Here is a 26761-nt window from a genome sequence, read left to right on the forward strand (position 1 = left end):
TGAAAGTGGCAGCACCTTTTTATATTTTTAATATTTTTCACTGTTTTTCCATATTTTTCTTATTTTTTACTCTTTTTTTAAATTCAAAATTTCAAGCTGCATACTAAATTATATTAATTTAAAAACTTGATATAAAATTTATTTATTAATAGAAATAATAAACACTAAACATACATAGTAATTACTAATTAGTAAACACTAAACATATAAAATTGTTTAACATTCAACATACATAACATATTAAACACTAAACAATTAAACATATATAATTGTTTAACCAAAGTACCAAACACACTAAACAAACAAAGCCACCCTTGATTATGCAATCTCCTTCCCCGGCACTTGACTTAATGGCACAAGCAACTGAACATCATCAATTTCATCTTCTACAATTAACAAAATATAAGTTCACTATCGTAATATATTAACAAACAAAAATATTAAAACATGTGAAATATAAGTTAAAATGTTACCTTTAACTTCATATCCAGAAATCCATGTCCTGGTGCATATCAAAGACTCTTCATTCTCTGTTAAAAGTGAACTTCGATATTTACTGAGCACTTTGCTACCAATACTGAAACTGGACTCCGAAGTAACAGTCGTTATTGCTATACTCATCACATCATGGGTCATCATCGAAAGTATCGGGTATCGATCACTATTTTTCTTCCAATGGTCCAGGATATCCAAATTGCAAAATTTGATGTGATTAAACCTTGCCTCTCCCAAATAAGTATCCAATTCGGACTTCTTAGTAACACTAAAGTCACTCTTGTAGTAGTCAAATTCTTGCACCATTTAAATACAAAATTACAAGAATATAAAATAAAGAAAACCTTATTAATCACAAGAATATAAAAATATTTAGGGAGTATTGACTTACACAAGTATCATCTCTAATGATATTAGGATCACTAGCTTGCATGCAACGATCGTTGGGAACTTGAACCTCATTGCTACTTAGACCCTTATAAGCAGAAAAAAAGCCTATACAACTCCTGCTTGACCAACTCTAACTTTCTTTTTTCAACTACTGGGCCATCAACTTTTTTGTAACAAAACTCAACAAACTCAAACTTAAAACGTGGGTCCAGAATTGCTGCAATTGCTAACACAACAGTGTAAGAATCCTAATATTTGTCAAATTTTCTTTTTATTTGACTTGCCATGGTACTAAGAACTTCATCCTCATTTTCCATCTCTTCATATAAACGCACTTGAATTCTCCACACATTTCTGAGGTACAAGTTTGCTGTCGGGTATTGGGAACCCGAAAAAAGAGTAGTGATCTCATAAAATGGTTGCAAGAACTTGCAAATCCTCACCCCGCTATCCCATTCTTCATCTGAAGGACAACTTTTATAATTAGGATCTATCAATGCCAAATAAACAAACAGATGACGGTATATTAATGCACTTTCAAGCATTAAATAAGTGGAATTCCATCTCGTGGGAACATCCATTCGCAATCCTTTTGAGCTTATCACACCAATTTTTTGAACAAGTTCTCCAAACTTGATTCTTTTAGCCTCAATTCCTTTAACATATTTCACACTTTCACGAATTTTATGCAAAGCCACGCTACTCACCTTTAACCCTTCTTGGACTATGAGATTCAAGATATGTGCACAACATCGCACATGAAAAAAAGAACCATCACATAATAAAACATTTTGACACAGAGTTGACTCCTTAAAATTTCTTCCATTTTATCATTGTTACTTGCATTGTCTAATGTAAGAGAGAAGAATTTCTTTTCAATCCCCCAATCTTTTAAGAAATCATACACTATGTCTGACAAAAGAGCCCCAGAGTGTGGAGGAGGAATATGGCAAAAATTCAGAATTCTACTTTGTAACTCCTAGTTCTCATCAACATAGTGAGCCATTAAAGAAATATACCCATCAGTAGTACAAGAACTCCAAATATTAGAAGTCAAGCATATTCTACCCGAAACCCTCTCTAAAGCAAGCTTAATCTTTTCCTTCTCCCTATAATATATCTTTAAGCAATCTGCCTTAGCGGTGTTCCTAGTATAATGCTTAACTTCATGATTCAAATACATGTGGACATCCCTAATTCCTTCTTGTTCCATTATTGAATATGGGTAGTTATGTTTTATGATTCCTATTGCCATCTTCTCACGATAAATTTCTTTAGAAATCTTCATACGTCTCAATTTAGTATCACAATCCATCATCATTTGATCTACACTACTAGTAATGGTACGTTTAGGACAACCTTCCATATGACGCCTCATATTCTTAGTCCCATGACTAGAACTACCATGTGCATATGACTTACCACAAATCATACACTTTACCCTCACCTCCCTATTATCTTCTGTATATGTTGTAAATTGACCCCAAACATCTGAAACTTTATGTCTTTTTGGACAAACAGTACTACCAGTAGAAGGAAATTGACCTACGGCTACATTACGACCCGTTCCTAAATCTGTAGACTCCTCCATATCAAGCCAATCTAAAGGACATAACAAAGTATTTACATTTAAATTAATTAATCAATTATAATTCATAACAATCTGTCCAAAAAAAATAAAAACACTCCCATATATTTTACAAGCAAACCGACCCTACCAAATGATTGGATTTTTCCAACTCAACAATCAATACCCCTCAACTCCAATGAGTATAACCAATCATAATTCATAACAATTCATCCAAAAAAAAAAAATTATAATGTGGTATATGCTGTGAAATTGTGAATCATCCTTATTTCTTTAAATTACAAAAGAAGAATAAAAGGAATTATCTTATTACTATTTTAAAATATGTAAATATAAAAAATTTATTTACAAAAATTTTTAAGCCTCCCTCACGTCACGTTTAAGCTGTCAATTTTCAACATCCTAATTGGCTAGTGTGAGTGTTTGTTTGTTTGTTTGTTTGTTTTTTTTTTTTTTTTTAATTAAATGACCACTTCCACCCTGATTCCATGCTTTATAAAATTATAAGTTTAATAACAAATCTATTAAAAAACACCCTACTTGCCGTGCTGCTGCTGCCCTACCGTGCTGCTACTGCTGCCTTACCGTGCTATTGTTGCCCTACCTTGCTGTTGCTGCCCTGTTGCCGTCTTGCTACTGTTTCCCTACTGCCGCTTGCCGCCGTGCTGCTACTGTCGTGAGAGAAGAGATTTGCTGCTGCCGTGAGACAAGAGATCTGCTACTGTCGTGAGAGAAGGAGCTGTGCTACCGTGAATGAGCTGCCGTGGAGCTGCTGTGAGAGTGAGAAAGTGAGGGAGTGGAGGTGGATCTATTGTGAGAGGAGTGGTCGTGGCTGGAGCTACTGTGAGAGGAATGGTCGTGAGTGAATGAGCTGCCGTGGAGCTGCTGTGAGAGTGTGAGAGTGAGAAAGTGAGGGAGTGGAGGTGGAGCTGCTATGAGAGGAGTGGTCGTGGTTGGAACTGCTGTGAGAGGAATGGACGTGCGTGAATGAGCTGCCATGGAGCTGCCGTGAATGAGCTATCGTGGAGCTGCTGTGAGAGTGAGAAAGTGAGGGAGTGGAGGTGGAGCTGTTGTGAGAGGAGTGGTCGTGGCTGTAGCTGCTGTGAGAGGAGTGGTCGTGGCTAGAGCTTCTGTGAGAGGAATGGTCGTGCGTGAATGAGCTGCCGTGGAGCTGCTGTGGCCTGTGTGTGAGAGAATGAGCGGCTGCGTTTTTGTTTTTTTTCACTGATAGTGATAAGTTTTGGTTTAGATTATTTGAGAGTGAGAGTTTGAGACTTTGAGTGAAAAGTTTTTTATTAAATTTTTTTTTTTTTAATTTCAAATTTGCGTGTCCGCGGGTAGTACCTAGTCCATCCGCAAAAGTCATGGGTGGGCCGGGTACGGGTTAGATTCTCACGGGTCGAAGTATGTGTTACTCATACCCGCTCATTGGGTACGGGTACCCATTGACCCGCGAGTACACCCACCCGTTTGCCAGGTCTACTTAAGCCTACTAGTTTATAAGAAGAAGTAATCATTCCACTCAACAAAGTCTTATTGGGTGAGGAGTCAGGTCCCTCTCAAATTTTATCAAAGGAATTTTCAAATTACCAAAAAACAAAACTAAAAAACAAACTAGCTACTTAGTTCTCCTAAATTGTGACACGTGTCCTCACCTCTGAAACTAAGAAAAAGATCATACTTTAGTTGAGCACTACAGTGGAAGAAGAGCAAGAATCCATTGACTAGGACATCATATAATTGAGTCTTTGCATCAAGTTCTCTGCATTTTAAATTTGTCTTCTTTCCTAGGAGGTGCCTTGGCTTTCTTTCTTTTTGACTTACAATTGCATCCCTAACAAGCAACTAATGAGCCTTTCACATTTGGTGTAATTGTGTTACGCAGATTCATAAATTCACACACAAGAAATGAGGGTTACCATTTGTAACACATAATTTTGAGGTAATAGATAATGGTAAAATAATTTACCCTCCCCTTACACCCAAAAGTTTTCAAATTAAAATAGTGACCTCCCCTTGTCTGCTCCATTTTTGTGAAACACCCAACATACCACTCTAGTGGACATGGTTCATAGTTCATACTTTGCACAAGGTTCACGGATTATCTACGGATGCTGATGCACTCAAGGGTAAATATTTGGGCTTGAAAGTGTTTAGCCCAAATGTGATTAGGTTTACTATTATATGTGTATTGTAATAGTGGAAAAACTTAATGTGAGAAAAATATTGAGAGCGAGGAGAGGAAGAGTGAATTTGTCATTATTACTAGATATTGTATTGCTGCAGGTTTTTGAAACTTAATAAAAACTTTTCTATCTTAAATATTGGATGTAGTTCCTATATTGGGAACGATTAAGATAAATTGATTGTCTTTTTTACTTTTCTGTTTCAATTATTTTATGTGTTTTGGCGTTAGATTTCTACACATTCTACATTGCCTCTCAACAAATTGAAAATTCTTAGATGTAGTCTTATTTTTTTAAAATCCAAATCTCCATTCCTGATGGGTTATTTTGACGCTATAAGAAAAAATTTCAATCAAATTTCTTGCACAAGAACTGATTTTTTTTCTTTTACTAGTGTAAAACTGTAGGCAGGAATGGAGCCAAAAGAGATGGAGAAATTTGATATCTTCTAATAAGTTCATCTTCATCAATGAAAGTCTCAAACCGACACAAGCTTCGTAAAGATGATACTTTAGTCGAGCAATAGCGGAAGAAGACAAAGACGCCATTAACTTTCCACAAATGACAGTCAGTTCACATTGGCAAAAACAAAAAGACCTAAACCAAGACAGCATATAATTGAGTATCAGCATAATCTGACAATCTGTAAGCATTTCAACTTTATTTCTTTTCCTAAAAGATGCCTTGCCTTTTTTCTTTTTTGACCAGACTCATAATTGCATCCCCAACAAACAACTAATAGAACCATTCACATTTGTTTTATTTTATTTTATTTTTCATTTTTTAACGCATTCATGAACATGCACCTATATAATAATGTAAATGGTTTGGGCCCACGTTCAAATTACTATTAAATATTTTTTTTAAGGTAATTCCCAGAATAAACAAAGCAGCAGTGTTTCAAAAACAAACAATTAAAACAATTCTAAGTAATAAAGATAGAAATGATAAAGAAAGATTAATAAAAATATGGCAAATACAAATTGAAAGTTCGACTGATACGCAAGCAAAATACACTAAAGCACAGTAACATTCGAACATCTATTGGGGTAAAATTCTTAAAGGTGCTTCAAAATCCTCTAATTTGATCGTAAGCAATTCATTCCTGTCTGCACAATCGTCACTAACCCTAAGATCCAGATTCCCCTTAGCATTATTTAACATTATATCCACTAAACCTCCGTTCATTTTCATACGCTGCTTTTCCGTTGTTACTCTCTCTATTAGCTTTGCAATGACATCTACACTGCAAGAAGAATGTAATTTAAACCCATGTAACAAGTTATCTTCCGCTTGATTTTTCATCTCGATATGGAGAACATTAGCTAATTCTTCACAACTCAGATCTTCAAACTTAAAAATGTTAGTAACCCTTCTGCTGAAACCTTCATTAGAAGATATTACACGTTGCATTGCTTCATTGTAGCCAGCAAATATGACTAAAACTTTTCTATTGTCCATACAAGACATGATCTCTTCTAAGGCTTCTAACCCAAAGTCACTAGGACATGCGTCCTCCGGCATTAGTCGATATGCTTCATCCACAAAAAGAATACCTCCCTCGGCTTCTCTGATCTGTGCATGAAATTAAAATTTTTTTTTTTTGTTAAAAATAAACCATAAAATCTAATATATGTTTGCAAGATATTACGCATTTTGAAATATAAAAAGGTAAAGAGAGGATACAAGTCCATCAAACTATATTCATTTTTTTTGGTAATCTATATTCAACAAATTTCTATTCCACCACAAACTATAGCTCCTGGCTGCTCTGATACCATGAAAGATTAGTGGCAGATTTGAAAAGAAAATAAAAGGAAATGAATGAATCGAAAGAGAAAGAAGAAAGACTCTGTTTCTTGTTCTGTTATTAAAAAATTCGTTAACCCAATATTAGTTACAGATGACTTTATGTAGTCTGATACAAAAGCTTACAAAACGCACAGTGTGATGACAATTTGTTTCTTTACAAAAACAACCCTACTTAACTTCTAATCTTTGCAGAAACAACCCTGCTTCTTATACTTGTTTCCAATATGAAAGATTAGTGGCGGATTTGAAAAGAAAATAAAAGGAAATGAATGAATCGAAAGAGAAAGAAGAAAGACTCTATTTCTTGTTATGTTATTAAAAAATTCGTTAACCCAATATTAGTTACAAATCACTTTATGTAGTCTGATACAAAAGCTTACAAAACGCACAGTGTGATGACAATTTATTTCTTTACAAAAACAACCCTACTTAACTTCTAATCTTTGCAGAAACAACCCTGCTTCTTATACTTGTTTCCAATATCTTCCCGTAAGCCAAAGCCCCTGAACTAACTCAACTGAACTATTCAGAGATTTACAAAAACAACCCTACTTAACTTCTAATCTTTGCAGAAACAACCCTGCTTCTTATACTTGTTTCCAATATCTTCCCGTAAGCCAAAGCCCATGAACTAACTTAGCTGAACTCTCTTTGATCAATATCTTCCCGTAAGCCAAAGCTTCTCACGAGGTGTCTCAAACATGAGGACTGCAGAGACTTCCTATTCAATTTTTCATCTCAAAAAAAAAAAAAAAAAAAACACTTACTTCCTGCTGCAAAAACTTCAAGCCATATCTCCTATTGCAAACTCCTATTGCAAACTCCTACTATATCACAGACATGGAAGCTGCAGAAACTTCAACTGCATTAACAACTAGTTCTACAAACTTTTTCTGCACAAACTTCAACTGTATTACAAACACTGCAAACTTCAACTGCATTACAAGCAAAAGTACTTCTGCACACACTGCAAACTATATCACAACCATAAGAACTACATAAACTTCCTGCTACACTTTCAAACAAATATTCTCCCAAAAACACTCCAAACTTCAACTGCATTGACAACTAGTTCTGCAAACTTTTTTTGCACAAACTTCAACTGCATTTCAAACAAAAAAAAAAAAAAAAAAAAAAAAAAAACTTCTGCTTTATAAACACTACAAGCTTCAACTACATTAAAAGAAAAATACTTCTACACACACTGCAAACTATATCACAAACATGAGAACTACAGAAACTTTTTGCTGCACTTTCAACAAATATTCTCCAAAAAACACTTCAAACTTCAACTGCATTAACAACTAGTTTAGCAAACTTTTTCTGCACAAACTTCAACTGCATTTCAAACAAAAAAAACCTTCTGTTCTATAAACACTACAAGCTTCAACTGTATTAGAAGCAAAATACTTCTACACACACTGCAAAATTTTTCTTCAAAAGTCCTACTGCATTACAACAAACAAAATCAGCAAATTTCTAACTGCTGCAGAAGTTAACTCTAACTGCTACATCAGCAAATTTCTATTCCACCACAAACTATATCTCTTGGCTGCTGTGATCACTTAGTAAATTTCTAACTGCTTCAGAAGTTAACTCTAATGCTACATCAGCAAATTTCTATTCCACCACAAACTATATCTCCTGGCTGCTGTGATCACTTAGTTACAAGTTTACATGTGAAAGTTAGCTTCTCCCTTAGCATAACAAAACGTGAACAAGAGAGAGCTTTAGTTAGGACATCAGCTATCTGATATTCAGATCAAACATACTGCACATTTAACATTTTTCGTGTAACTAATTCCCTAACAAAATGCACATCAATTTCGATGTGCTTTGTTCGAGCATGAAAAACGGGATTTGAGGATAATGCCCTAGCACTCATGTTATCACACCATATGACGGGAGTGTTATTTATGTGAATGTCAAGTTCCTTGAATAAGTTCTGAATCCATACAAGTTCAGTGGTGTTTGACTAAGAGATCTGTACTCAGCTTTAGTAGACTATAAGGACACTACCTTTTGTTTTCTAGATGACCATTGGACCAAGTTGCCTCCAAGAAAAACAGTGTATCCACTGGTGGATCACTTATCAATTTCATCTCCAGCCCAATCAACATCTGAAAATGCTTCTAAAGTAAAAGGCTCCTTCTTTGTAAAGAGAATACCATGCTGCATTATTCCCTTAACATATCAGAGGATTCTTTTACATGCTATCTAGTGACCTTCAATGGGCTATTGCAAGGACTGGTTGGGCCTGTTTACAGCAAAGGCCAAATCTGGCCGAGAGAGTGTTAGATACTGAATGCCACCAATGACACTTATATACAATGTGGGCTGATCAAACACCTTACTATCCTCCTTTCCAAGTCGAAGACTAGTAGCCATGGGGGTGGACCAAGGCTTTGAGTCTGCCGTTCCTGCCTTTAAGAGCAAATCATGTGCATATTTAGTCTGGGACAGTAATAAACCAAACTCATTTCTCTTTACCTCAAAGCCCAAGAAATACTGCACTGTCCCAAGAGTTTTTAGAGCAAATTTGCTATTCAAGTCAGCAATCAAACTTGATATGAGCTGAGAATCATTCTTTGTTACAAGGATATCATCTACATACACTTGGAATCCTTTTTGTAAAAAAATAAACTCACATCTGAAACAGAATTTTCAAAGCCCCAATTAATCAATGCAGATTTGAGTTTGTTTAACCAAGCTCTAGGAGCTTGTTTTAAGCCATACAATGCTTTATGAAGTTTGCAAACCTGCGCAGGATGACCCTTGGCTGCTGCAGTACCAGAATACCCTTCAGGAGGAAGCATAAAGACTGTTTCAGAGAGCTCCCCATTCAGGAATGCATTATCAACATCCAACTGCTGGATTTCCCAATTTTGATGCACTGCATAGGATAACATTACTCTGATTGTGGCTACTTTAACAATCAGAGAAAATGTGTCAAAATAATTTAGACCAGGTGTTTGTTGGAAGCCTTTAGCAACAAACCTGGCCTTATACTTTTGAAGTGTCCCATCAGAATTTAATTTTGTTCTAAACACCCATTTACATCCTACAACATTCATTCCTTCTTCATAAGGAATAATCTCCTATGTGTTATTGCTCATCAAAGCCTGATATTTAGAGTCCATGGCTTGTTTCCACTCAGAGCTTAATAATGCTTCAATAACTGTTTTCGGTTCTAGAAGAATAGAAGTGTGTGTAACTTCAGCTTGATAGGCAATGGAACCAGGATTAGGATAAGTGCTGACTTTGATCTGGTGATCATGGGATGTGTGTTTAAAGATGAGGTATTGGGCAATGGAAGAACAACGTCCAGGTTAATTCCAGGACATGTGAAATCTAATTCAAGGGAGGTTGAATTTGTATTGATAGTTGATGTATCAAGCTGATCAGGTTGTACTGATGATAAAGAAGCAAGATTGGGTGAAACAATAGGTTGAACAGGGTCTGAATTAGATTGTATTGTTGATATTGGAGACAGGTTGGATAAGGCAGCAAGTTTAACAGGTTCTGGAATAGGAATACATTTAGGTGTTACAGCAGGTTGGGAATAATGTCCTGTAGGAGTAGAGTTGGATGAAACTGCAGGTGGAGTAGATTCTATACAATCATAAACACTTTGAGGTAAGATCCATTTACTAGTGGTGTTCAAACTAAATTCAACTGGAGATGTGCAGCTATGCAAAGTGAATGAACCAAAATCACTCTTGAATGGAAAATCTGTCCCATTGAACTTAACTTGCTTAGCAACATACAATCTGCTAGTAGAGGCCAAGCACAAATATCTTTTATGGGCAAGGCTGTATCCAAGAAAAGCACACTTCTTAGTATGATAAGAGAGCTTGTGTCTATGATATGGCCTCAAGTAGGGATAACAACTACATCCAAAAACCTTCAATTTGGTGTAGTTAGGCTACTGTTTAAATAAAACAGAATATGGTGAGGCAGATTCAAGAACAGAGGTGGGTAGTCTGTTTATTAGGTATGTAGCTGTGCTAAAGGCTACCCACCAATATTTTAATGGCATACTAGCATGAGCTAGAAGGGATAACCCAAATTCTGTAATAGTCCTGTGTTTTCTCTCCACTCGGCCATTTTGTTGGTGTAAATGTAGACATGAATGTCTAAACAGAATACCATTCTGCTGTAAATAACCACTAAATGATCTATATTCACCTCCCCAATCAGTTTGTAGACCTTTTAGTTTATAACCTAATTGTTTTTCCACAAAGCAATGAAATTGCACAAATGCTCCATAAGCTTCAGATTTGAATTTCAAAGGATAAATCCAAGTAAACTGGCTAAAGTCATCAACAAATATGATATAATACCTGAATCCGTCCCTAGAATTGATTGGAGCTGGTCCCCAAAGATCAGAATACACTAACTCTAAAGGATCTTTAGCTCTAGAGTGAGAAATAGGAAATTGGCATTGTTGCAACTTACCAAACTGACATGCCTCACAAAAGAAACTTTTATTTTTGCTCAAGGAGTGTTTTACATTCAGTTTGTCCAAGATGGCATGAAGGGTTCTAACATTGGAATGTCCTAGCCTTGCATGCCATAACATACACAAATCTGAATTTGTAAACTTATTCATAATAGTAGTAAACTGAACATCATTAGTAGAACACTTATTAACCATAGCTGTGATAGGAATATTAAAAGTTTATGAAGCCTGACCAGCAGCAGGGAGAGATGAAACTGAACTTGATGACTAATGAACCAGTGGGCTAACAAATTGTGGTAGTTCAAGCTAGTACAATCCATCCTTTACTGCACCTTGAAGAAGAACAGCTCTAATACACTTATCCTTTATCAAACAATGGTCAGAATGAAACTCCACAATGACATTGTTATCTTTAGTGATTTGAGAAATACTTAGTAAGTTCTTTATAATGTTGGCAACACATAGAATATTCTTAAGATAATCAATCTAGATGTGTCATAAGAGGGTACCAACATCATACCTGTATAAGTAATAGGGATGGATTCCCCATTCCCAACTTGCACCTTTGAACTTCCTGAGTGAGCAGTTTTGAACACCAAGTTGGAACCATCTGCAGTCATGTGATTGGAGGCTCCAGAGTCCATATACCAGGACTGATCTTGCAGGATTTGTGGAGAGGCCACTACTTGATAATAGGTTGCTGAAGACTGAGGAGCTTCATTGGTAGCTATTTTGGGTATAAGACTAACAGACTAACCAGTATTAGTTGAGGGACCAGGACAGTATTGTTGATATTGTACTAACTGAAAGTTTGCAGGAGGTGGTGCATTTGACTTAGACATAAGAGGAGTGGAATAATCATGAAACTCTGTAAAGTTGTTGTGAAAGGTATTGGCAGAGTGTTGTGTGTAGTGTGGAGGTTGTGTGTAGTTCGGATGTTGTGTGTAATTTGCTGCAATTAAGGCTTGTGCAAGTTTAGTATTGTGTTCAGCAGTGACAGTTGAGGAAGGACCTGTTGAATTGTACAGATTAGTTTGCATCTGAGAGCTGTAAGAATTGGTAGTAAAGCCTTGATACTCCTGATCAAATCGGTGGTAACATTGGATGGCAGAATGGCCTGATTTACCACACACTTGGCATACTAGTCTCGGCTTGAAGTAACTTCTGCCTCTGCCTTTGCCTCTTACCATGTTGTTTTGAAACTGAAAGTGTCCAGCATAGTGTTGTGTATTTGGTGAGTAACCAGTTCTTCCATAACTTACTCCTTGATAATTGCTCTGTCCAAAATCAAAACTGCTTGCTGTATGATATACTGACCTAGGAATTGGACCAGAGTTTGTAACATTAAGATTGGGGCTGTGTGAATGTCCATGACCAACAGCTTGACCATGAAATGGTACAAGCATTCTTTGACCAGACGAGTTAGTAAGAGAATTAGAGTAGTTGGTGGTGTTTTCTTGCTTGGAAGCAAACAAGGCAGAGTTTAAGTGCTCATGAAAATTTGACAGAGCCGAGTGTTGTCTTTCCAGTCTCATTTCATGCTTGTGAAGCATGAATTGAGCTTGTTGAATGGTTTCATTGCTACTGTGATATATCAGATTTACCACAACAGCGTCGTACTCTGGTCTTAGACCATCTAGCATATAAAGAGCAACTCTTATTTTCCAATGTTAACACCACTTGCTACTAACTCATCCCCTAATTCCTTCATTTTTTAGGATATACTCATTAATGCTTAAAGAGTCCTTTTTTGTGGTCTACAACATATTTCTTTAGTGAAGTGTTCTAGCCTTCGAAATTGACTGAAAATGCAATTCTAGCGTGTTCCATATTTCATACGCACTAATACACTTAGCTACGTGTCTGAACATGGATTTAGAGATTGATGAAAACAACCAACTAACTAAAAACTGATTTGTTCTTTTCCAATTAAGATACTTAGGGTTTTGTTTCTTCACTAATTCATCAGAATCAATACGGGTACATCTGAAATAGGTTATGATTCCCATCGAAAAGCCCTGCCTTTGCCTTGAATTGATTTGATTGAACAGGACATGAGTCGATTAGTCAGCTTTGCCTCAAAAAGGAACATGGATAGACAGATACTCTCACCAGTGATAAAGCTTTCGAGACCGTGTGAAGCTATCGCTGGAAAAACTTGCAACCTCCAGTGACTGTAATTCTTCTCCATGAGTTTTACTGATATGGTGGGAAGTGTAGAGTAAGCAGCTGAGTTGTTTGTGTTTGCATTTTCAGCTGACTCAACTTCAGATTTTGACGAAACATTTAAGGAATCAGGATTCGAAGCCATTGACGTTGGTCTATAGCTCTAATACCATGAAAGATTAGTGGTGGATTTGAAAAGAAAATAAAAGGAAATGAATGAATCGAAAGAGAAAGAAGAAAGACTCTGTTTCTTGTTCTGTTAATAAAAAATTCATTAACCCAATATTAGTTACAAATGACTTTATATAGTTTGATACAAAAGCTTACAAAACGCAACGTGTGATGACAATTTTGTTTCTTTACAAAAACAACCCTACTTAACTTCTAATCTTTGCAGAAACAACCCTGCTTCTTATACTTGTTTCCAATACAGGCTATGTCGAACATATGATATAGAAAGCAAAGTGGTGTACCATCTCCCTAGTCTTATAACCAGTATGACCAATATATTCACCAACTAAATCTGTCCGTTGAACTTCTTTTACTTTGTCAGTTTGCAAAATTCCCACACCATGAGTAGTCTTCCAAGGATTCGAGCTACCATAGTCTTACCTATCCAATATGAAAAAATCATTTAATTTGATAAGGAAACAAAATATTCCAGCAGCAATTTTAACTGAAAAGGTAAAGATAAAGTAAGCAGCAATTTTACCTGTTCCAGGATTTCCTAGAAATGCCATGTGAGGAAGTTTTCCAGCAGTGCCGATTTCAAGTCCAATGGCCTTGCGCCTCTCATTCAAAAGAAGGCCCTTTTGCCCATTTCCGAAGTTGCATCTTGAGTTCATCCAGACTCACAATATTTGATAGCTCTTTTTCGAGGGCATTTATCTTTTGTTTTTGCTTGCTGCATGCTTCAAGTAATTTTTTCTTTTGTCGTTCTTGTTGATGAGAAAGTAATAAATCACGCAACTTCCCACTTTCTTGGATTTTTGAAAGATGATCAACAGGAGTCATGCCCTCCTGCATTCAAAGTTACTTAAATTAATGCTAATTAGCAAGAAACATATTTATTATTTTAGAACACAAAATACATACATCATCTCTAGCATCACAATCAGCATTATTCTCGAGCAATGTCTCGACAATTGAACATTCTTCAGCTCGAATTGAGTGACAAACAGAAAGCATTAGTGGTGTCATTCCATACTGCGTGTCAAAATGGGAAATAAAATGAAGAAAAATATATATCACTATCACAAATCTCAGGAAAAGTAATACTAAACGAGAATGTAACGTAAAATTATATAGAAAGCACCTTAGTTTTCGCTTCAACAAGAGCACCATGAGCAAGAAGTAATCGTGCAGCTTCATTGCACCCATTCTCGGCTGCTACATGCAATGGAGTTTCTCCATACTGCAAAATTCAACATATATATCAAAAACCACAACAACATACCATATGTTTTTTTTTTTTTTTTTTTTTTTTGTTTTTTTGCCCTTTTTACTAATCAAACGGTCATATTTTGACTAGCATACTTGTCGCTTTGTAGTGGTTATATTTCTCTCTGGATAACTGATAAAGAACACGTACCGTATTTTTCGCTTCCAAGTCAACTTTATCATTTCCTTTCCATTCAAGCAGAAATTTCACCATATCTGTCTTGTTGTTACTAGCAGAAAGATGAAGGGGTGTCTCCAATATCTGCACTAAAACCAAAATGAATACATAAATTGGAAGAAAAACACACTCAGCTTAATTTTACTTAAATTAATTAATTTTCAAAGAAATTTAATTTTTGTTCCCTTCTTAATTTGTCAAAACTCTCTAAAGAATCAACTGACAAAATCTAATTCTTTCAAGTCCATATATATTCATTAATAAAAAATTATATTAGAAGAAGAAAGATAATCTTACAATTGCATTTCTTTCATTGAGAAGAGATGGATTATCCTGAAGAATATTAACGAATCTTCAATGAAGTTTCGTTAGCCTCACTCTCACCAATAATCTTTGTATCTCTAATGTCTGCTTTTCTTTATTGACTTGACTAATGTCTTTGTCATATGTCGAAGAAAGATAATTCGACCTAATGTTCCTTTCTTTTCTTTCTGAAACGGTGCGCTTGTATGTCTAGCTGTTTTTATATTAACGGCCTCCTTTTCTGCGAAAGGACCAATTTGAACAGTGTCTCATATATAGTTTACCTTAAAGATATGTTTGACATAGAATTTAAATATAATTTTTTGTAAGTGTGAAGACTAAAACGATGTTGTATTACTTAACTAAGTAATACGTTGTCGTTTCAGGATAATAGAAGAATCAATCTGGACCATCAGTTATCTTGAGATCTAACGGCTGCAATTAGTCCAAGTCTGGTCAATGGTATTTAAGCATATAAGTCTTCAGTCTTCATTCAAGGGTTTGATAGATTGACATTGTGTAAAGAGAATTGCTCTCTTAGGGTTTTTCGTTCAGTTCTAAAATCATAATCGTTGTAACTAGTTTGAGTGATTGTGTTAGTCATTCTGTGAGGGGGTTATTATCTCTCAAAGAGCTAGGGAATCTTAGTGTTGTTTCTCTAGGTTGTTTGTTACAAGATTGGTTGATTTTGGGGTTTCTTCTTAGATCGTTTGATTTGAAGTCTGTAATCTATAAACTGGTTCTTAATAGTGCAGTGAGCTTCTCCTATTTCTGGAGCTCAATGTGGACGTAGCCTTCCCATTTTTGGAAAGGTGAACCATAGTAAAATTGTGGTGTTGATTCTTTTCTGTGATTGCTTGACCTGTTAGATTTGGTAGGTTTGTGTGTGTGTTTTCACAACATTTTTTTTTTTTTTTTTTGAGAATAAATGATACAAAAATCATATAAAAATTATATTTGTTAGAAAATAAGTTAGTACATATTGCAAGTCAATGCATATATACCATTTAATAACGCTATCCATCTTATTAAATTTAAAAATAGTTAAAAAAATTCATATATAATATAAATTTATTAATTTATTGTATAGATCATATGGCACTATCTTATGTTCTAATTTTTTTTGTCTTTTTCTTGTACTTATCCTATTTTGATAATTTTATCACGACCCTCTTAATTACTTCTACTATTAATAATTTGATTCTTACGGATAAGCAGTAACGTAATGCGAAAATGTAGATGAATAAAGCTAATCTGCAAAATTAAAGGCATTGATTAATTGGGAATTCTTTTTTTTTTTTTTTTTTTTTAAAGCAATTTCTTTGAAAATTCATTGAAGTTTCACAACTTCCAATTATTTAACCTTTCACGCTCTTCAACGATTTTATTTATGCCACGCATGTGATCAAGGAAACCGGGTGATAATTATTATACTTTATGTCTACTTTCATTTTCTTTCCAGGAAGTTGCCTTGCCTTTTTCTATTTTATTGTGTTTATCTCTTTTACCAGGATGACATCCTGCATGCCTAAAATTATAAAAGCTTTGAATCATAAGGGCTAGGTGTGGTAAGTTGCCACCCCACTTAAAAACTTAAATTGGTTGGTAAGGATTCATTATTATATAAGTCCGATAGAAGCCCTCACATCAAACTTTGATTTTTTTTTTTTTTTTTTTGTAAGGATTCATTATTATATAAGTCCGATAGAAGCCCTCACATCAAACTTTGATTTTTTTTTTTTTTTTTTTCCCTTTTCTTTTATCTAGTTTATATGTGAAATTCAAACTTGAAACATTTGGCTCTAATATCATGTGAAGTTGTCATTGTTGGACTGAAAAACAAAACTACACCATTTAAGAATAAGTGATACGACAGCGTTTTCTATATGTTAGAATGTTGCTTTAGGCAGCTCAGCTAAGACACTTATCGTGTCTTTCTTCTTCATAACAAATCTAGGTATAAAATGTACAGTACCTTGATAACTTTACTAATTCACTTGAATACAGAAATTTTTCTTCGTCTTTCTCCTCAACTCTTTCTTCTACTCTTTGCTGTTTTTCATATAGTTTCACATGGTATCAGAGCCTTGATTAACGTCAATGGCTGATAGTTCTGATCCTTCTATGTTCTTCAACTCTGAAAAAATGTTAAACAGCTCCAGCTCAACTATTTCTATTCTATCAGCTTTTTCATCTGGTTTACAAGTCATGAGCCCTAAACTTACGCGTGACAACTATCGATTCTGGAGGTCGCAGATTCTTTTCACTATTGGAGCTCACGAATTGGAGGACTACTTAATTGGTAATATACCTTGTCCTTCTCCAATAATCGTCGCTAAACAGACTGTTACTGAGTCAATTCATGGTCCTAAAGATAAAGAAAGTGAAATTAAGAAAGAAATAAATCCAGCCTATGTGAGTTGGAAACGTACAGACAAGTTCTTAGTTACCTGGTTATTATTTTCAATTTCTGAGAGCATGTTCGATTATGTGTCAAAATGTCGCTATTCACATGAAATTTGGTCTGCTCTTGAGCATGAATTTAAGATTGATTCTAGGGCTAGAGCACTTCACTTAAAAAATTTGCTGCAAACAACTCAGAAGAACTACCTTAGTATTGATAGTTATGTTAAGAAAATGAAAGAAATAGCCTCAAGTTTGTCTGCAAGTGGTCAGATTGTATCAGATGAAGATCTTCTTCAGTATGTTCTTGATGGACTTGGTCCAGAATATGATGCAGCAGTTGTTAATCTCACTTCAAGAATTGAGTCTAAATCAGACTCTGTGAGTTTACAAGAAGCAAAGTTTCTGCTGCAAAAGTATGAGGTTAGGTTAGAAAAGTTCAACACGTTGGAATTCTCTAACAGTTCAGCAAATATAGCAACTACTAGTTAGCAGACTAACCTCTCTGGAAAACGTGAAAATACTGGTCCCTCGATCACTCAATCTGATGCAGCATCAAACTCATCACTTTGCTTATCTAGTACTTATGAGCTCATCAACCCAGTCTGTATCTTCTAGCACTTATAATCAGATGCCTATATTTCCGTATGAAGGTTCTTGGAACAATTATAGACCTGTTATGCATACTAATTTTGGCAGAGGCAGAGGCAGGTTCAATAATAGAGGGAGACCAATTTGCCAAGTCTGTGGCAAACTGGGACACACTGTTGTTCAGTGTTACCATTGATATGATTCATCCTACAGTGGAGTTTTTCAATTTGGAAACCAGTTTCAATCTGGTGGACCTGGTGTTGGAGGTTTTCAATCTAGAAACCAGTTTCAGTCTAGTGGACCTGGTGTTGGAGGTTTTCAATCTGGAAACTAGTTTCAGTCTGGTGGATCTGGTGTTGGAGGTTTTCAGTCTGGAAACAATTACCAGTCTGGTATCTTTCATCCACCATCACAGGTTGCTAATGCCATGAATGGTTCTCAGTATAATCCATCTTTCTCAACTGGTGGTGTTAATCAAGTTGCAAGGTCTTCAACCTGTTTATACTGGCTTACCAAGTCAACAGTCATTTGCTAGTTTTCAAAATGGCCTGCAAGCACATATAGCTATGCATCCACAACAGTATTCAACTCTTCACTTTGCAAATGCAAACACTCCTACTGATCCAGTTTGGTACATGGATTCAGGGGCTACTGATCATATTGCATCTGATCCAGCACACCTGAATGTTAGCAAGCCATATGAAGGGACAGATCAGTTGCAAGTGGGCAATGGTGAGTTGTTGCACATCTCTCACATTGGTACCTCTTCTTTACCCAACAATTTACATTCCAAATGTCTATATCTCAAGAATATTTTGTGTGTTCAAAAAATTACAAAAAATCTACTTAGTATTTCTAAATTTACAAAGGATAACAATGTAGTTATGGAGTTTAATTCTCATTTATGTGTTGTAAAGGACAAAGTTACTAGGGCAACACTGCTGCAAGGGGATCTTAAGGCAAGGCTTTATCAGTTGGTGATACCTCCAAATCTGTCAGTTCAACCTTCTGTTCCCTTAGAAAACTCTTCCTTAAGGTCACCCTCTGGAAACCTAGTATTGTCTCACATTCATGATGCTAGTTCCCTAAGTTCATCATTAGATCCTATTTTTAGGAATAAAGTTGGCAGTGACAAACTTAATAACAATCAGTCTGTTTGCTCTAGTTCTACTGAAACAGAACAACAACAACAACATGTTTTTTCTTGTATTTTAGATTTTAGTAAACAAAATATCTCTTATTGTACTTCAGATTTTAGTAATAAAAACAGTGATATTACTGACTCTGATGTTTCCTTTATTAGTGATAATCAGAATGTCAATATAGTTGATTGTGATGTTGATTGTTGTGCTCATAATGAATCTTCTGTTTATGTGGTTAATGATAATCAAGAATGAGCAAATTCTGTCCATAAAGCATCAATCATGAAAAATCTATCTCTCATTGTGCATATCATACTGAACCAATGTCAACATGTGCTTTAACTGTGAATAATTGTTCTGATTCTATTATTTGGCATAAAAAGTTAGGACATCCACCCATCAAAGCATATCAACATATTATGAGCTCTTTACTAAAGAAATCACATTTGAATTCTGTTGAGTTTTGTGATGCTTGTCAAATAGGAAAAATGGATCACACCACTTTTCCTAGGTCAACATTTCGAGTAGGTTCACCCCTTGAACTCATTCATAGTGATGTATGGGGACCTGCCACTATTCCTTCAACTGAAGGATTTAGATATTATGTTTCTTTCTCGGATGACTATAGTAGGTTTACATGGCTCTTTCCACTTAGAACCAAGGTTGAAGTAAGATCTGTTTTCATTAAGTTTCATCACTTAGCTGAAAGACAATTTGACCATAAACTTAAATGCATTAAATCTGATCAAGGAAGTGAATATAAAAGCTTAATTCCTTACTTAACTAGTGAAGGTATTCAATTCTTATGTGCATCAATAAAATGGTCGAAGTGAGAGGAAACATCGACATGTAGTAGAAACCGGTTTAACCTTATTAGCTCATGCATTTATGCCATTGCATATTTGGTGGCTAGCCTTTGAAACTACAATGTATTTTATTAACAGAATGCCAACTAAAATTTTACAGTGGGTGTCACCCTATCAAGTGTTGTTTAAGTTTGCACCTTCTTATGTTACTTTAAAAGTTTTTAGATGTGCTTGTTTCCCTTTTCTAAGAGTCTTCAACCAACATAAGTTTAGCTATCACTCTCAAAAATGCGTCTTTGTAGGATATAGTCTAGTTCACAAAGGGTACAAATGTCTCAATTCAGATGGAAAAATCTTTGTCACTCCAAGTGTTAAGTTCAATGAAAAAGAGTTCCCTTTTTCTTCTAGTTTTTCAAATATTAGTTCAACTACTTTACCATCAGTCGAGCCTTCTAATCCTACACCACAATATTTTCCTTTTGTGTCAACAAATCACTCAAAAGTTCTATATCAATCAGTTGAACCTGGTCCTACTAAATTTGCCCCTGCAGTGGCTAGCTCTTCTAACGATTCTCCTTCAGCTAGTACATGGGATAAAAATTGCATACTTGTTGATAATCATATGCACCTCCACTCATCCAAATCCATTTCCTCACCTCACCAACAATTACATTCATTAAAATCACATCTGCTTGGAACTATTGAGATTGATTTTACAGCCTATTCAAGACCATTGTTGTCCTCTACATCAACTCCTTCCACAACCAAATCCAATCAATTACCTACACAAACTAGCACAACAATCTCTACAAATCCATCACCATATCCTACAACTAAATCCAGCCAATTATCTACACAGACCAACACAATAATTTCTACAAATTCAACACCAGATTCTACAACCAAAACAGCATCCTTACCTACACCAACTACCATGATTACATCCTCTTCATAATCAATACCACAATTGTCAACAATCAGGCCTAGAACAACTGCAACAACTGCACCATCATGCCCTCTTGAAGTTAATCTGACTCCTTCACAGTTTGTTAGCATTCCATTAGTCTTAAATACTTCTACCAATGTTCATCCAATGATTACAAGGTCTAAACTTGCCGAGATACACTCTTTCCCTGTAAAGTCATTAATTCAGCCTTCCATCCAACCTACACATCAAATTATAGGTTCAATTCAGCCTAAAAATCACCATACAGCTCTTATACTTACTGGATCAATTATACCAGAACCAAATTCAGTTCAAGAAGCCTTGAAGAATACTGAATGGAAAGCTGCAATGCAGTGTGAATATGATGCTCTAATTTCAAATAACACATGGACACTTGTACCGTTTTCATCATAAATGAATGTTGTTGGAAACAAGTGGGTTTTTAGAGTAAAATATAATGCTGGTGGTTCTCTTCAAAAGTATAAAGCCCGGTTGGTAGCCAAGGGGTTTCAACAAACCTCAAGATTGTACTATTTCGATACTTTTAGTCCAATTATTAAACCTTCAACAATTAGAATTATCCTTACTTTGGCTGTCACTTATAATTGGGATGTTCAACAAATTGATGTGAACAATGCTTTTCTCAACGGAACTCTAAATGAAGTTGTTTACATGGTGCAACCTCTTGGTTTCGAAGACACTATGAAACCACAGCATGTGTGCCGATTAAAGAAAGCTTTTTATGGGCCCAAACAGGCCCCTAGAGCCTGGTTTGATAGACTGAAACAAGCATTTCAGAACAAGGGATTCAGAAATTCTATATTAGATTCAAGTTTATTCATCCTCAACCAAGATGTACAAATCACTTATGTTTCGATTTATGTTGATGATATCTTACTAACTGGATCTAATATGGCATATGTGAGTGCCCTTGTGCAGGAACTTAATGATCAGTTTACATTGAAAGCACTTGGGTCTTTAAGGTATTTTTTAGGCCTTGAAGTTACCAGGACAACCACTAAAATTCATCTAAGACAGACCAAGTATGCCAATTATCTGTTACAAAAAACAAAGATGATGGAAACCAATTCATGTGTCGCTCCTATGACCATAGGATCAAAGTTGTTTCCAATGGATAGTGAACTATTTTTGGATCCCAGTTTGTATAAGAGTACAGTGGGTGCTCTTCAATATCTCACTTTAACAACACCTGATCTCAGCTTCACAATAAATAAGTTAAGTCAATTTCTGCACTCTCCTATTGATCTACATTGGCAGGCTTGTAAAAGAGTCTTACAATACATTCAAGGCATAAAAGATTATGGCCTTAAGTTCACACCAGCTGCCTTTTTAGAGATTGAGTGTTATGCTGATGTGGATTGGGGCAATAACATAGAAGACAGAAGGTCCACAAGTGGGTATTGTGTCTACTTAGGACCAAATCTAATCCAATAGAGCTCTAGAAAACATAAGGTAGTAGTTTTATCCTCTATTGAAGCTAAGTACAGAGCTTTGGCACGTACAGCCACTGAAATTGCTTGGTTAAACACTATGTTCAATTAATTGGGTCTATCGATTACTAAAATTCCTGTAATATGGTGTGGCAATGTGAGTGCTGGAGCATTGGCTTCCAATCCCGTATTTCATGCTAGAACCAAGCACATAGAAATTGACACACACTACATCAGAGAACAGGTTTTAGCCAACAAAATTGTTGTGCAATATGTTCCCTCAAAGCTACAGATTGATGACATTTTAACAAAGGCTCTTCCGGCTGCTCAATTTGAAGAAATGAGAGCAAAACTAAATGTTGTTTCTTATTGTTGTAGCCAATAATTTGCAGTTGTTTGAGGAAGTTAAATTGCAGTAAATTGAGGGAGTAAACTGCAGTTGTTTAAGGGAGAAAATCTTGATTATTGTTTGAGGAAGTAAAAATATAGTAAATTGAGGGAGTAAACTGTAGTTGTTTAAGGCAGAAAATCCAGCAGTAGTATTGAGGAAGTTAGACTGCAATAGCTTGGGGTTTGAACAATGAAGGAAGTAAAGATTTTGTTGCTGTCTTTGTTTGCAGTAGCTTGAGAAGTAAATTGAATTGTTGCAGAGCAGTTGATAGAATGAAGTAAAGGTTTTGTTGTTGTCTTTGTTTGCAGTAGCTTGAGGAGTAAATTGAAGTGTTGTAGAGCAGTTGATAGAATGAAGTAAAAATTTTGTTGATGTCTTTGTTTGCAGTAGCTTGAGAAGTAAATTGAAATGTTGCAGAGCAATTGATAGAATTAATAACTTGAGGAGTAAATTGTAGAAGGCTAGAGCAGTATGTCTTTGTTTAGTGTTTTTTTTTTTTTTTTTTTCTTTGAACTCAAGCTTAAACTATAGAGCAGTCCAGCTTGAGGGAGGCTGTTGGACTGAAAAACAAAACTACACCATTTAAGAATAAGTGATACGGCAGCGTTTTCTGTATGTTAGAATGTTGCTTTAGGCAACTCAGCTAAGACAGTTATCATGTCTTTCTTCTTCATAACAAATCTAGGTATAAAATGTACAGTACCTTGATAACTTTACTAATTCATTTGAATACATAAATTTTTCTTCGTCTTTCTCCTCTGCTCTTTCTTCTACTCTCTACTATTTTTCATATAGTTTCACAGTCATTTGAGCCAAAAGTTTTGAATTGGTTTTTGAGTCAAATGTCTTGAATTTGGATCCCCACATACAAACTAGGTAAAGAAAATGGAAAAAACAAATATCCAAGTTTGATGTGAGGGCAACTTAATATAGTATCTAAGTCAAATGTCTCGAATCGGTATTTAAACCAAAGATATCAAGTTTGAATCCTCACATACAAACTAAATAAAGAAAATGAAAAATGAAATCCAAGTTTGATATGAGGGTACCTAACTTAACATGGTATTTGAGCCAAAAGCCTCAAGTTCAAATCCCCACAAGTGAGATGACAACTTAACATAGTATTTGAGTCAAAGACCACAAGTTCAAACTCCCACTAGTGGGATGACAACTTAATATGGTATTTGAGTCAAAGGTCTGAAGTTTGAATCCTCACTTAATTATATTCCCCTTTTCGGAAGTCATGCTAGGCTAATGTAATGTTGAGCCCTCACCTACTAACTTAAGCTTCTAGGTGGGATGACAACTTCACAAGGTGAGAGTAGAAACTCTGAATAAGGGTTATGCCTTTTTCAAAGTCAACTCTGAAGAACAACTCCATATCGTCTCCTACATTCCCCTTTTCAGAGAACATCCCACACTAGTGCTTCATGCAACCAATCAACCTCACACGCTCACCACAAATGTTGCTCTTGTCATGACCTTATCCTTCACTCCCCTTTTCGAAGCACAACCCATGCCAATGTCTAATCAACCTCGTACACTCAACACAAATGTTGCTCTTACCATGAATTGTAGAATAAGGTCGTGACATAAAATTTGATCACATAGGAGCCGTTTGGATCAGGGGTATATAAGATGATGGGGGTAATCTTTGTTTATTTTATAAGATTTCGGTATTTGATTTGCAAGTAATACAATATTACGGTAATCTTTTCTTGTAAATAGTGTTTACTGTTGGTAATGTAGGGGTTTAATCTTATTACCTTGTTAGGGGGTGTTATTAAAACATTACTTGGATAATCTGATTTTTCTACCCATTTTGCTCTTAATTAAAAACCATTTCAAACACAATTGCCCTCAAGTGTCTACCAAATAACAATTACCTGGCCCCCCTACATTTGAGAAATTAACTAAAATACCTCTAGCCACCCAAAACTATCAATGACCGCTCGCGTCAGTCACCGTAATGGTGCACGATCAATGGGATCTAACCAGTCGTGCACCGATAAGGTCTTTTTCGATCATGGATCTCTGATCTATGGCAAAAAAAGGTCAAATGTAGCATTTTCATAGCCATGTAAAGGCCAGATCTTTGACCGTGAAATGGCCATAGATCTGACAATTTTTTGGCCATGGATTTGTGATTCATGGCCATTTTCAGCTTTGCTAGTGCACAGCCCGCCATATACGGATCATTAGGCACCTGATTCAGAATCAAAACATAGGTGATTACATAGCAATAACTTTCAACAAATAAATAAATTAGTGGTTAAAACTATTTAAAAAAAATGAAGAACATAACCGATGATTTCACGACTACCAACGACCCAACGGAGAACGAGGACCTAATAGAGAATCATAAGATAGGCAATTGGTTGTGGAGATGGTAATAATATATTTTGTTTAACTTAGAGCATCTCCAAATGACTCTTGATATGACCCAAACTCTTTATTATAAAGAGTTTATCCATAAAAACAAGAGTCTAACAGATTCTTTATCTTTAAAATATAAATTAGAGAGTGAGTTTGACTCTCTACATTTAGAGAGTCAAATTTTATGCTCTATCCTAATTTTAATTAATAAACACAAGTTCCTATGCATTTTATTTATTAATTCTCTCTCCCATTAATTTTCTTTCTTAAAAATGAAGAGTATCTTTATTAAATTTAAAGAGTCTATTGGATTTGAATAAAAATTGTGTTCTTTATATTTTAAAATTAATGAAGATACTCTTTATTTATACGAAAGATGCTCTTCAAAATAAAGAGCATCATTAGAGATGCTCTTAGAGTGAGAATAGTAATTTAAGTTCAAACAAATTAAACTTATTAATACATTTGCCATTTGGTCACACGTGGATATATTTGATTGGGTTGCATCATCAAAAAACCAATGTTCTGAAAACCGAACCGGACCACCTGGTCGGATCGGTTCGACCGGCAACCGGTGGCAAATCCGGTCTGGTATATATAAAAAACCGCTATTTTGATTTAAACCGGATTGGACCGCGGTGGACCGCCAGAATAGCGTCGAATCGCGGTCCAATCGCAGCTAAACCCCACCGGATTTCAGCATCTTTCGACGAAGAAACACCCCCATTCGACGGACGGCATCTCCACAACCAAACCCATCCATTTTCAGTCGCCGTCGTCCACTTAAAGTTTACGCAATGTCGGATTTCTTTTGTTGATTCCGGCAAGTTCCGACGCCGATACAACTCCCTAGCACTATCATCAGAGTCGCAGGCACCTACACATCAAAAGCCCCAAGATTCCAACTTCGATTGGCCGTTGATCGTTGCTGCCGCCACCACTCACCAGAATCTTCCCGCGAAGGGGGGTGTTTTAGATAGATTTCAAACCTTAAGGGAGTATTATAGGGGTGTTTTTGATGAATTTCAAACCTTTAGGCACTAATAATAATTTTATAAATTACGGTCCAACCGACCGATCCAACTGTTCAAACCGGTCAAACCGAAAACCAGACCCTTGAACGGGTCATTGTCTAGTCCGGTTTTCAGAACATTGCACAAAACTATAATGAGGTGGTGAAGCTATCCTATGTTCTCAAACATTTCCTAGATCCGAATTTTGCACTACCTTAACGAGTGTTTGGACCCAAAGTTTTATGTGAAAGGGCTTATCATAGGAATTTTAATATTTAATTAATATTATATTAATAATTATTTCTTAATTAAAAATCATGAATTTTTCATTTTTTTTTTCTTCGGAACTGGGCGGTGGGCGAGTTGCTTGTGCCCCCTTACTTTCTATGTGGGTCCGACGCTAACCTTAAGGACGCGAGTAAATTATAATCCTTAAAAGGGCAAATCCTCTTTCTCCTTGGCCCTAAAGTCTTTCTTTCTATCCACCACCTTATTAAAAAATTTGATTCAATTTCTTTGAAGAGCACTTTGGCATGTCTTTTGCTTTATGTTCCAAAGTATAATTTATGTTTCTTTAATCATTCATCCCTAAAATCCTGTATCACACAGATCCTAAATAAAA

The 26761-nt window shown here is 35.7% G+C and overlaps 1 pseudogene; it reads right to left on the reverse strand.

Moving 5' to 3' along the window:
- Positions 1-5700: 5700 nt before the first annotated feature.
- On the reverse strand, positions 5701-15070 carry LOC116139143 (annotated as a pseudogene).
- Between the last annotated feature and the right edge of the window lie 11691 nt (positions 15071-26761).

This window comes from Pistacia vera, unplaced genomic scaffold (assembly GCF_008641045.1).
Source record: "Pistacia vera cultivar Batoury unplaced genomic scaffold, PisVer_v2 Contig347, whole genome shotgun sequence".
NCBI lineage: Eukaryota > Viridiplantae > Streptophyta > Magnoliopsida > Sapindales > Anacardiaceae > Pistacia > Pistacia vera.